The 6,016-nt window shown below is 37.5% G+C and overlaps 1 pseudogene; it reads right to left on the minus strand.

The window, feature by feature from the left end:
* Positions 1-3,637: 3,637 nt before the first annotated feature.
* LOC121263414 lies at positions 3,638-5,198 on the minus strand (annotated as a pseudogene).
* Positions 5,199-6,016: the final 818 nt, after the last annotated feature.

The raw sequence follows: 6,016 nt of genomic DNA on the forward strand, positions 1-6,016 counted from the left end.
AGCGAACCTCTCTGGAAGGTCCCGCTTGAGCGCCAGTCGAGCGCCAGTTGAGCCATGTTGAGCACACTTCAATATTTTTCATATTACACTGCTTCAACACTTGTTACAACTCAATTTTATACAGGTTTTCACAAGAATATACCAATCAACTAATTTTTCCCTCAACAGTTTTAATTTTATTTTAATTGTAATTTTTATTATATTATTATGTTCTCACCAATAGTTTTGAATTTGTGTGATGCATTATGGACCTATATATGGTAACGTGGAGGAGGGGCTGATGAAGAGAGATGATTTGGTACCTTGGAACGTACGTACTCGAAGATCATGAAACTCTCTTGAAAACTATGAGTTTTTCCTTTTCCCATTTTCTTCTTCAATCTCTCTCTCTCGTTTTGCATAGGTTGAAAAACATGTAACGGTGAAAAATTATCTTTGCAGTTGTATATGTGCAATTACATGTGCTTTATATGAAAACATGGGATATATGTATGATTTTGTAAAATATAAATTATGTAGAGAAACATGATTGGGCTTCAGAATTTTGTTTCCAACCCACTGCCGTAATTTGCCTATACGTGCATAAACCTTAATATAATTAAATATTATAAAAAAAAGCTGGATGCTCACACGCTTGCGCATGAAAAAGATCTAACGTGGCCATCTGTTTACATGAGGGATGCATTTATATAAGATATGTTAAATTGAAACGGTGCGTTTCAATTAGGAGACCTAAACAAAGAGTCAAAATCTGAAAATAAAATGTGTGCGAATGGGTTCTTTTTGTTTTCGAAATCTTCGAGGTTCCATGAGGTGATTTTGGGGAAACTAAAGTAAAACTCACACCCTCGACGTCCTCCGGTTGTTCATGGTGGTTGTTGGGGTTATCTTGCGTAGGATCATCCTTCGCCACATTGAGAGCTCACTTTTGAATCGGCATTGCTTTCGAAGCAAAATCCAGAGAATCTTGTAGAAGGTTTGCATATGCTTATGGAATGGGTAGTTACTCTGGTTAGATAAAAATAGAGGGGAAAAGAGAAAGATGAAGGTGGCATAGTGTGATTATGGCAGACTTGACCTTTAGAAAAGCTTTAAAATAGTATGTAAAAGAGGACGCATGATGTACATCACAACTTAATGCAAACGGTACTATTTTCTTTAGAGTTCTACTACATACAATCATTTTTGCGCACTCCACTCATATGATTGGTTAAAACATTTATTTTATTTTAAAAAAAATGATGCAGCTAATCACATTAGTGTAGTGCATAAATGAGTACGTAAAAGTGATTGCATATAGAATTTTTGTTTATGGGTGTAGAAGGCGGGGCCCATTGGCAAATTTGTATTAAAATCATGTGATGTATAGGTAAAGAAAGAAGTAGCCTGAGAAAGTTGCCACGTTAGCTTCGTGTGCGAAAGTGCATGTACGTAGCAGTGCTCTGTTAAAAGGGAAATGTTTCAGTGCCATTTCCCTTTCAATATTGTTCCAGCCTGTCACTTTCAAAATTGTTCTAGTGTCGTGCCCCTATCAATAATGTTCCAGTCTACCCCTTTCATTTTACATGGTGCTTTCAGATTTTAGTTGTTGATATCGTGTTCTGTAGGCCTGGGCAACTCCACTTCACAAGAGCTTCGTCTGCAACCTGCGTACACTAGGAGTGGGAGGGGCTCGGGAGAGCCGTGGTACCTCCGATGCTTATGTTAGGATATGAAGATGAGGGATCCTGAATATTAGAGAGTAAGAGAGTGTGAAGATCAAAGAGAGTCTCCCGCTGGGGTGTATGGGGGTATTTATATACCTTTTCGAGGAGATCTTCTGATGCAGGGATTTGGGGGTGTTGTTCGTACCCCTGGCTGCACCCCCTATCTGTCTACTGTCAGATGGTAGCTGCCATGCCCTGTCGTGTTCCCCGTTGTCCTTCATTAAATGCGGCATAGTCTCCATTTAATGCGGCGTGATCTCCATTTAATGCGGTGTGATCCTCCTTGACATGTCCTGACACGATCGTACCTTTTGTATGGAAATTTAATAAAATTATAATGATGAGATGATATGAGATGGGATGAGATGAGTTTTTCAATCTAAACAGGACCTAGTCGATCCATGTAGTGATACGATCGAATACACGTTGAAATAGAAAAAAATAACCAAAATAGGGAAGGATCGAACATCTTGTACCAAAACGAGATCGTCACTCCCGCCATTTTCAACCTCCCAAACCAGTTGGTGAAATAATTAGGTACCAAAAAAGGTTCAATAAAAAACCAACCAAACCAAAGTCATGAACAGTGAGATCTATACCAACAAAAAGCCATAAACGAAACAAGTCAGCCGCCATGTTCATGTGGGTATCCATTCTTGACAGCCAGACCTTAACATCTCACCTAACCACGCCACACCACATGACCCACACACTTCTGCTTGTGGGTCAAGATATGGTTCGACCAAGAAGCCATTGTAGCGCTCGGAATGGAGATTTATTATCCCTAATTGTGCAATATGGATCACATATATAATAAAAGATCACAAATCTCTTACTTGCACCAAACTCCAAAACAGCTATAATTCTGAGCAAAAAACTCGTTTAATTGAGATATAAATAATGCAACTTCTATGGGGCCTGCGACCATGCACCTTGGGGCCCGGGTGGGTGGGTCAATCTTTGTAAAGTTCAAAACAAGCATCACATCCCAGCAACCGTCCATGCAGAACCAAGTGGAAACAACAAAAACCATAGGACCCAAAAATCCACCCTAGATTCGCTAACAGTGGAAACAAATCATATCAGACAGACACAGAAGCTAAGATTGAAAAAAAAAAAAAATCAAACAAGTTTCATTTCCATCAAATGAATTTCATTCCTAGCTAGCTAGTAATATATCTTAAGATCATATCTAAGAATATTAGTATTGGATTCATCATTTTCATCTTTAAAATTTGATGAAAAGTACATATTTTTCATAAATAAAAAACATCTCTATCCATAACTCCACATTGGATTAGTTATTGGATTCATCAAAATAATAATATAATATTATTTTATTAATAATAATATTTTTAATTTATTTTTTTCATATTTTACAATTACACTAACAATATTTTAATTAATAATTTAATTTGATATTTAAATTATTATTTCCTAACTTAAATATATTGTGGCTCAAAATTAAGAAATAATAATTTAAATAAATAAAATAATGGTTATAGAGTGTGAATAGTGAGTCTTCAAATTTGAAGATGAAGATGAATGTACTGTAACTAAAAACTTGACATTTGAGCATATGATGAATCTAATGTCAGGATTTTAAAGCTAAAATCATCAAATTTTGAAGATTGGACTCATTTGATGAGTCCAATGCTAGTGCTCTAACACATTGAACTAAACAAAAAAAAAAGTGGGTCTTCTGAGCATGTTACTCATTGGCTAGGCTTGGCTCCCAACTTAGGAACTTCCATATATGAGAAATATTCTAGCTACAAATAGATTATACAAAATAATTTTATAAATTGATGTGTCTTGATGCGGTTCGTCAAATTATAAATTTATTTTTATTATAAAGTAAATCTAACATATCAAATGAAGTTACCGGATTAATGATAATTTAATATGATATTAGATCGAGCTCATCTTGATTATATGGTCTCATTTAAAATACCAAATTCATTCCTAACAATAGGTGGATCCGAAAATAGTGATCACAACATATATGGTCTCGCTTAACTGTACAAGCAGCTCAAGACGCTGATTCAGAGACAGATAATCACAGTATGCATGTGTATAGATATATACATATAGGTACAAATTAATAAAAAGGAAGCTTAACCCTGCTGATCATCTCTGTGGTCTACCCGGAAGAGACCGGATTCAAATTCCTATCAAGTCCATTAAACGCACCGTATCCTTTGAAACTAAGGCCCAGACATCCAAGCAGACCCTGCCTGTACGGCAAATACGTCCTCCTCTTCATCTCCTCTGCCTGCGCTCTATACGCCGTGTAGTGCAACTCGTGCGCCGACGGAGCCGGAACCCTTCTCTTTGCTGCTGCAACCCCATTGGCCGGTCTTCCGGCTTGCTTACTGCTTCGCTTCTGTTTCTCTGCCTTTTTCTCTTTCGGAGCCGGAGGCGGCGGCTTTTCTTTCGAAGAAGGAGCTAAAGAAGATATGGAAGACCAAAACTTTTCTCTGCTGTTTCCTCCTCTTCCCTCGCTTTTGCTTCTATATAACAGTTCCTTCAAGAATATCCACTTCTTCGAGTTCCTGCCGGTAGAGGATGACCTCGAAGACGAGGCGGAAGGGGACGGCGTCGTTTCGGTCGAGACGGTGGTGGTTTCACTTTGCTTAGCACCTGCGAAATCTTCTTGCAAGTTTAAGATAAGATCATCGACGCGTTTAGTTTTGTCTTCGTCGTCTTCTTCCTCTTGCTGAAGCGCTTGAAACTCTGCGTTTCGAATAGGTGATAACGATCTCGCTTTTCGGTTCAGAGATCTACTGCGTAGTTTGAGATCTCTGCCTCTTCTCAGTACTGTATCTGAGTGCTCCAGCTTTAAAGTTGCTTTGTCTCTTTCTTCCTCGAGTTCTTCATCTTCATCGAGATCCAGCAGCGGGGCCAAGATCTGAGGTCTCTGCAAGTGCGAGGATAGCTTCATGGGTCTGATCTGACCGTTGAGGAAAAGCTCGTCGGCGGAGCTCATTGATCCAACAGCTACCGAACCGTTGGGGAGAACCGAGACTCGAACTCGAACGACGACGTGTCGAGGGGCTGGGTGGAGGGATAGGTGGAGGAGGGAGCCGAGGAGATCACGAAATGCATGGGGCTCGCAGGTGCGCTGAAGAAGTAGCCGCCGTGGTTGGAGGTGTAGCCGCGGCCAGGGCTGGAGGGCGCGCTAACGTAAGGGTGGAGCAGGTGGATTCGAAGTCGTCGCTGTAACTATTGGTGTCGGAGAACGATACGAGGAGATTGTTGGGTTCGAAGCCATCTTGCGGGATTCCTCCATTGCTGGGGCTTTGAAGTAGAGCCATTACGGATGAAAGAAATTAAACAGAGATAGGTTGGTACACTGTCTAGCTTGTGCGACATGCAATTATCACAAATCGGAGAGAGAGAGAGAGAGAGAGAGAGAGAGAGAGGTCCTAGCTAGCGAGGAGAGTGCATTTGCATGTGATATTGTTTGTAGTAACCTGGCCTGTAAAGTATAGCATTCCTAGTATAGCAGCATTTATATAGCAAATAATCTAAGTTAATAGTTTTTTTGCGGTTTATTTGACAGAAATACCAACGCTAGTTTATCAATATGATGTTTCTGATGTTAAATGTTTCGACTATCTTTACTCCTATGATCTTATTTGATTTTTTTTTTCCTATTTACAATAGGATAATTATTTCGAGGAAATGAACCGTATATAAGCTTCCTACATTTATTTTGACTTGTCTATTTATGTCTTGTACCTAACATTACTTAATAGTTAAATATGCGATTCACATGAAAAAAATCTATTTTTTAATCATTTGCACCACAATTTTTTTTAAAAGAGTATACAGAACTTGCACACTCTAGAATTATATATAGTAAGGAAAATGATTTACACAACATTTTTCACAACATTTTACACAATTATGTTTTAAATGATGGATATTTTTATAAAATTTCTTATAAAAGTAACATCATTTTACAAAAAAAACCTTCATCTTATAACATTGTTGTAAAATGTGTTTTGTGTATATCATTACTCAGTAAGGAATACTCATTATTTTTTAATTATAAAAATTTTATAAAAGTAAATTTTTTTAGATATTATAAAAGTAATTTTATATGAGTGGTGCTATTCTACTGCTCATATTCTGCTGCAAGTTACTGCTAGGTCAAAATCAACCTTTTATTTTTTTTAATTTTTTATTCATATTTTTTTATCATTTTAAAATATTTTTAAAAATATAAAAAAAAATCAATACACTAATAGTCACTTCTTTAACTATTAAATAAAGAAAAAAATTAAAATATATGAGTTGTGTAG

This window comes from Juglans microcarpa x Juglans regia, chromosome 4S, assembly GCF_004785595.1.
Source record: "Juglans microcarpa x Juglans regia isolate MS1-56 chromosome 4S, Jm3101_v1.0, whole genome shotgun sequence".
In the NCBI taxonomy this organism is placed as follows: domain Eukaryota; kingdom Viridiplantae; phylum Streptophyta; class Magnoliopsida; order Fagales; family Juglandaceae; genus Juglans; species Juglans microcarpa x Juglans regia.